The following is a 7,500-nucleotide window of genomic DNA, read 5'->3' on the forward strand; positions in this document are numbered from 1 at the left end:
TGCCTACTGGCATGTCTCTGGCAAGGGCAGCATATGGTAATGGCTGTTGAGTCCCCCAGTGAAAATAAAACTGTCAGAAAATGATACATTATTTCAAAGAACATATTTCTTTTGGACAGTTTTGTTTCATTTAAAAATAGTAAACTTTGCAATTTTATGGGCTTGGAACTCAATGCATGCTACTATACATACCCAGATTTTTGATTTCTAGTAATCAATCAGTCAATCAATCAATCAATCAATCAACCAATCATCATACTCTCCAAGACTGTTTTTTTTTTAAAACAGCACACAGTCAGACCTACTCAAATGGAGAATATGCTGACAATACCTTATTGTAGGTCTTTCTATTGTTTAAGAATAGCAGAAATGGAGCTTCAGAAGAGGTTGGATCGACTGCTGTACAAAGCGGTGAAGAAGGCATGTCATATTGGCTGTGGCTATCTCAAGTCACTGGCACTAGAAAGTAGATGTACAGGTACCAGTAAAAGTGTGAGGAAACAAAGTGAGTGTTTTTAAATAAAACTGAATATATATATATATATTTACTTATTTAACATTTGTTAACCAGGAAACCCTGACTTGGAACAATGACAATCTTTAATGGAGGACCAGGGAGAAATGCTCCAGATGCATGTCTTTGTAACATAGGAGGAAACCGGAGCATCTGCAGGAAAGGCACAAGAACACAGAGAGGGCATGCAGACACCACACAGAAGGCACCCCAGCCAAGAATTGAACTGAAGAACTTCTTGCTGTGAGGGGACAACGCTACCGCTACATCACTGCACCGTCCACAAGACATAGATGTGTGTGTATATATTTATTTTTATTTATTTATTTATTTTAATTTTGTTTACCGGGATGGTCCGACTGGACGAGGTCCGTTTACAGCAGAGGCCTGGGGAGAAAAGCTCCAGTTACATTAGAACAACACATTACATAAAATAAACATATAATATAATGTGTAGGAAGTCGTATCTATTAACTAGAAATTTCTAGAAAGAAGTCAAAAAGAGATAAAAATACAGTAGACAATTGCAATCAAAAAATATTTACATATATATATTTAATTTGCAAAGAGCAACAGTCAGATTTTAACAGGTACATGTTTTCCATGTATAATATTTTGAGGAAACATATTTATTGGGGCATGAAAAGAGAGATACGAGATGGTTGTAGAGGTAACAGATTATGGACTATGTAATACATGGACAGAGCCAAGAACTTGTAAGATGGGCCTTAAGGGAGTTTTTGAAGTGGTGTGGAGTGGTGTTAGCTGCAGAAGTCACAGATGGGGGGAGATTATTCCAAGTTTTGGCTATAGTGTGTGAAAAGTGAGATTTTCTGGCTGTATTATTTGCTGAGGTAATAGTGAGGAGTGATTTGTTGGGTGAGCGGAGTGGACAATTTGGAGTGTGGCTGGTCAGTAGATGCCTTAGAGGAGGAATTTTGTCAGGTTGTTTTAGGATGTTGTATGATAGAATAAGTTGGTGATATAGTAGCAACTGTGGCAGTTCGAGCCATTGAAGTTGTCTGAGAGGTATGCAGTGATGGGTTCTAAATGGGGAGTTTTTGGCAAACTTGGCAATTCTGTTATAACAGGACTCAAGTTTGTCTAGGTCAGATTTCCTAATGTAAGTGAGAATTGGGGCTGCATACAGTAGTGTAGATAGGAGATGGGTTTGAGCTAGGGTGACTTTAGCTTGATTAGTTAGAAAGTTCTTTTGCCTGTATAAGGAACCCATTTTTTTGTGCACCTTATTTATAATTTAAGAGATATGGATGTTAGAGTGGAGGTTGTTGTCTATTTCGATGCCAAGGAGCTTGGTGTGGAGAGAGGGAGAGATGATAGTGCCATTATTGGAGGAGATGAAGAAGAAGACTGGAGTTGTTTTTGATTTGTTTGGGGTAAAAAGTAGTAGTTTGGTTTTGTTAGGATTTAGGATAAGTTGAATGTTAGTTATCCATCTTTCTACTGAGGTGAAAGACTCTTGGGTGAGATGCTGTAGGGAGGTCAGGGATGGGGCTGAGCATATAAGGGTGGAATCATCTGCATACTGGATTAGTGAGGCATGCAGGGTACATGTGTATAGGTTATTGGTAAAAATCGAGAAGAGAAGCGGTCCTAGTATGGAGCCTTGGGGTACACCGATGGTGGTTGGGAGCAGAGGTGATAAAGCTCCTTGCCACTGGACAGCTTATTGTCATTCTGATAGGTAACTTTTAAACCAAGCAATAGTGTTTGGGGTGAAGGCTAGGGAGGTTAGGGTGTCTATTAGTATGGAGTGAGAGACCATGTCAAATGCTTTTGAGAGGTCAAGAAATATGGCTGATACGAATCTGTTGTTATTCCTATGTTGGTTAACTAGGTCTGTGAAGGAGAGGAGGGCAGTGGTTGTACTGTGGTGAGGGCGAAAGCCATGTTGTGTGGGTGAGAGGAGATTGTTTAGATTTAGGAAGTGCATGACTTGAGAGTGTATGCATTTTTCTGTATCTTTGATAAAGGCGACAGAATAGCAATGGGTCGGTAGTTTGAAAAATCATAGGAGGTTCCTCCCTTGTGAAGGGGAATAAGATAGGAGACTTTCCACAGATGAGGGATATATGACTCCTGTATAGAGCGGTTGATAAGGATTGAGACTGGGTAGGCTATGGAGTTGGCTGCCATTTTTAGGAAATGTGCTGGTAGCCCATCTGCTGCGAGGGTAGTGGGATTTAGTTTTAAGAGATGTTTCTTTATTGTAGAGGTTGGGATAGGTGAGAAGGTAAGAGGAGCAGAGTTGTTAGGCGCTGTAGGCATGGGTATGTAGCTATTTTTGGCTAGTTGAGTGGATAGTGAGTTAATAGATTCAGTGAAATGTTGGTTGAATTTTGAGGCTATTTCGGTAGTTGTATCTGTGGAGGTTGAGGTGGGAGAGGGTGTGGTATTTTTTCCTGGTTTTAGTAGGGAGTTAATTGCATGCCAGAACTTTTGTGGGCTGTTGGAGTATTTGTTTTGGATATTTAGGTAGTAGTTTTGTTTATCAAGCTTAGTTTGCTGTTTAGCCTGGTTTCTAAGATGTTGATAGTTTTGTTTAGAAAGACTAGTGTTGTCTTTCTTCCAGGTTTTCCATGCCTTGTCTCTAGATTTTAATAGGGCTCTAGTGGGGTTAGTAAGCCAAGGAGCCGAGTGGACTTTAGCTCTAATAGTTCTTATGGGTGCTATTTGGTCAAGGACCTTAATGAAAGTATTATTAAAGTAGTCCACTGCTAGGTCCAAGTTCAGGGTATGTAGAGGTTCCCAGTTGCAGTTTTTTAATGCAGTGTTGAGATCTAGAAGGTTAACCTTGCGATAATTTCTGACTTGTCTAAAGACAGTAGGTTTGGGTGTGTTAGTACGTCTGCATAGGAGGAATGTTGGGAGATGGTCACTGAGGCTGTCTGGTAGACAACCTGTGAGATAGTTTTGTTCTGGGTAGTTCACTAATGTCCAATCTAATATGGATTTTTTTTGGGACTTCTTATCTACGCTAGTAGGTTTTAGAATGAGTTGAGAGAATCCATACAGGTTGATGTGGCTAGTGGGGTTTTTAGAGTTGCAGGCTCGCCAATCAGTGTTTAGGTCTCCTAGCAGAATAGTCTCTTGTGGGAGGTTATCTTTTGTCCATTGCAGAAATTCTTCAATTTTAATGGTGTTATTGCCTGGAGGGATATATGCACAGAGAATACTGATACTCTTTTTATTGTTTAGTTGTAGCATAATTCCTATGATTTCAGCATTGTCAAATTTTGGTGGAGGGGTTGGTAGGGGTTGTATAGTAAGTATATTTTTATAGATAATTGCAAAGCCCCCTCCCTTCTTTCCTATTCTATCTAGTCTAATGATGTTATATCCTGGAGGGAGAATTTCTTCATTCCTTGTGCTGGAATTTAACCAGGTCTCTGTTATGGTTAGTATATCGGGGGAGTAGTGGGTTATGAATGCGTGTACGTGAGTAATTTTATTAGATATACTACGAGTGTTAAGGTTTATGATGAGTAGGTCTGTTGTGTGTTTGTTTGGGGGTATGATGTTGTTTGGTCCTGGATTTGGGTGAATGTCACCAGAGGTAAGGAGGTATTTCTTTATCAGTATATGACGTCTGATTGCTTGTAGCATATATATGTAAAGCTTGTCTGGTATCTTTCTAGTGAGAGATGTTAAACAGTACTTGTTGAGTATGAGTACTATTTTGCTGTTTTCAAGTAGAGAGGGGGATATAGGGAAGCTTTTGTGGCCTTTTGTTGGTGTGAAGGGTTGTGTTGTATGGTAGGTGGTTTGGGGTGATGAAATGTATGTGTGTAGGGACGTTGTGTAGGTTAGGGCTGTGAGGATTAGTAGGAGGCATATAAGAAAGGAGAGCATGGTATGTGCCATATTGTGTTTGGTTGATACTGTTAATTGGATGAGAGGAAGATAGGTGTGGTGTTTGGGAGGAAAGAAGATAATTGGATTTTGGAAGGGGTCAGGTGTTATGGGAGGTGGGAGAAGTGAAGATGATTGGCTGTGTGGAGTGGTCAGGTGATATGGGGTTAGAATAAGTGTAGATGCACTGGGGGTGTGTGGGAATTGGGGGTAGGGTAGGGGAGCGGAGTGAGCCCGCAGGGCGAATGGAGCGGGTAGAGACAAGTGAAGGAGCAGTTCAAGAAAAAACAATCAGCAAAATGCTGACTACTGAAGGTAAGTTAGGTGAGCGTAAGTACAGAGTTAAGTACTACAATGTTAGTGAAGTGTAGGAGGATAGGTAGGTGTTGACATGTAAAATCCAGGGTGAAGTATGACAGTGTTGAGATCAAATAAAAGTCTTTAGAAATGTAATTCAGAGATAGTATAAGACAGTAGGATAAGCATGAGATAGGAAGGAGAGGGGAGGGGAAGGGCGCTACTTAGTGGAGAGAAAGTCTATGTAGGGCAATTCTATATGGGAGCTAGCTGGTCTAGGTCTAAGGAAGGATATACTAAGGGTTAAAGAACGGAGGTTACAATGATGGACATAAAAGTTATGTGGTTTTTAGGACAGAAAGTGGGTAAAGGCTGCTGGCTAACTAGGTTGGGGGCATGCTCTATAACCTCAGAAGCAGTAATTACAATTATGAGCTTTACTAACAGGTTTTAGGATACCACATACTTTCTAGCTTCCTTTAGTGTGAGGAGACAGAGAATAGAAGGCAGTATGATGAGATTGCTGGTATTTGGAAGGGGTCCTTTCTCTTCAGATGGGTAGATTCTAGAGAGTAGTGCAGGATCAGCAAGTTGGAGAGCAGGGTATTTCTTGCTTCCTTTAGTGTGTGGAGACAGAGAATAGAAGGCAGTATGATGAGACTGCTGGTATTTGGAAGGGGTCCTTTCTCTTCAGGTGGGTAGATTCTAGACAGTAGTGCAGGATCAGCAAGTTGGAGAGCAGGGTACGAGGTCAGAGATGCTGGGACCGCGAACGGACAGCAGCCAGGGGAAAACCCAGATAATAAAGATCAAATCACAAACATATATACACAAATATGTATATATATATATAAATATTTATATATTTATATTTTTTTATTTATATATAGATATAGATGTATATATATATATATATATATATATATATATATATATATATATAGATATATATAGATATATATATATATATATATATATATATATATATATATATATATATATATATATATATATATATAGCTATAGATACAGATATGTAGATATCTATCTATCTATCTATATATATATATAGACACACACACACACACACACACACACACACACACACACACACACACACACACACACACACACACACACACACTCAAACACACACACACATACACACACACATACACATACACACACAAACACACACACACACATATAAGGATTGCTCACAGGTAGGACACAGATAATCAAAACGGGGGAATTTACCTCAACAAAAAGACCAGTCACCAGTGAAGTCCCCCAGGGTTCTGTACTGGGACCTTTCCTGTGTGGCATTTACTTTTCTGAATTAAAAAGCCAACATAAAAGAGCTCTGGTTGACTAAGTATGCAGATGACTAAAGGCTAGGAGCAGTTATTCAATCTTCAAAATACTTAGCCATCTTGCAGGAAGGCGTGTCTCAATAAATAACTGGTGCCAAATTCAATGACTGAAACTAAAAGCCAAAAAATGAATTACTGTATCCTTTGGGAAGTCATCTACCCCAGGAAACTACTATATTGACAATACACCCCTAAGAGTTGACACAGTTGTTTGTGATTTGGGAACTTATGTGGACAGTGACCTACTTTCTGACCAATATGAGTCTACTGTTGTAAGAAAGTCCTTCTATATTGCACAGCTTATAAACAAAGGGATTGTGTCTAGATCTAGAAATATCATTGTCCCCCTTTACTCAGCCTTCTTTAGGACAAATATTGAATATAATACCCACTTTGGTATGTATCTGTCCAGATATATATATATATATATACAACAACTGGAATGCCCACATAGAAACCTTACTAAAAGGCTAGAAGGCCTAAACAACCTGTCCTACAATGACCAATGCATACACATTGCTTAGAGGTGGCCTGTGTCTAGTATACAAGGCATTCTCTGACCCATTAATGAAGTATCCCAATGGTGTACAATTGAGATACATTTGTCATCATGAATTATTGGCTTTCGTTGATCATACTGGGCTGGAGTTTGTTAGTCTCATTGTAAAAAAATAATGTTCAACTTTTAACTAAATTGGAGCTGATATAAATTGATTATATAACAAGATCTGTACAGACTTATTATTTGATCAATTTTCCAAACAATTTTTTGAAATCTTTGGTAAGCTAGAGAAGAATAATGATATTACTTGTTTGAGGAATAATACGTTCACTTGCTTACGAAAGGAGAGGTATATCCTGATCCTAAGGTTAATTATGGGTCTAGTTATGATTTTTTTAAGTGCAGTAATAACATGAGGTCTGCAGGGGAAAACCCAATGCTGCTTTTTTAGATTATCCACTCCCGGAACAACTATCCCCCTTACCTATAGTCCCCAGGAGATCCTCCAGAATTATAGAGAACAGAAAAAATGAGTGAAATGTGTTGGAGTCTCCCTCCACTCTCCAGTCCAACAACAGAATTGGAAGAGGAAATGGGGAAAAAGGAAGAAGGGGAAGGGGAGATATTAAACTGTTTAACCGAAACAGAGGTTATGATGAACCTGGATATAGTCCCTGCACCTCTTTGTGATTCTACTGTCGTAAGTTCTGCACTTTATGTGATTTAATTGTTGGTTCTGATATCTGTTCAACCAATTCTTCAGAAGCATCTGTTTCTAATTCATACACTGGTTCCATGATTATAGAAAAGGCTGCATTAGGACGGGATGATGATCATCATCATCATACAATTGTGAATACATCTGATCCTAATTTTTTATATGAATTTAATGGTTTTAAGATTTATAATTATATTCAGATTCCTATAACTAATTTAGTTAA

The 7,500-nt window shown here is 38.9% G+C and overlaps 1 protein-coding gene across 3 annotated transcripts in view; it reads right to left on the bottom strand.

The window, feature by feature from the left end:
- CELSR3 (cadherin EGF LAG seven-pass G-type receptor 3) overlaps positions 1 to 7,500 on the bottom strand; it is a 1,979,827-nt gene that overhangs the window by 612,203 nt on the left and 1,360,124 nt on the right. The gene's annotated exons all lie outside the window — the stretch shown is intronic.

Source organism: Protopterus annectens, chromosome 7.part1, assembly GCF_019279795.1.
Source record: "Protopterus annectens isolate FY-2018-M chromosome 7.part1, PAN1.0, whole genome shotgun sequence".
NCBI classification, from domain to species: domain Eukaryota; kingdom Metazoa; phylum Chordata; order Ceratodontiformes; family Protopteridae; genus Protopterus; species Protopterus annectens.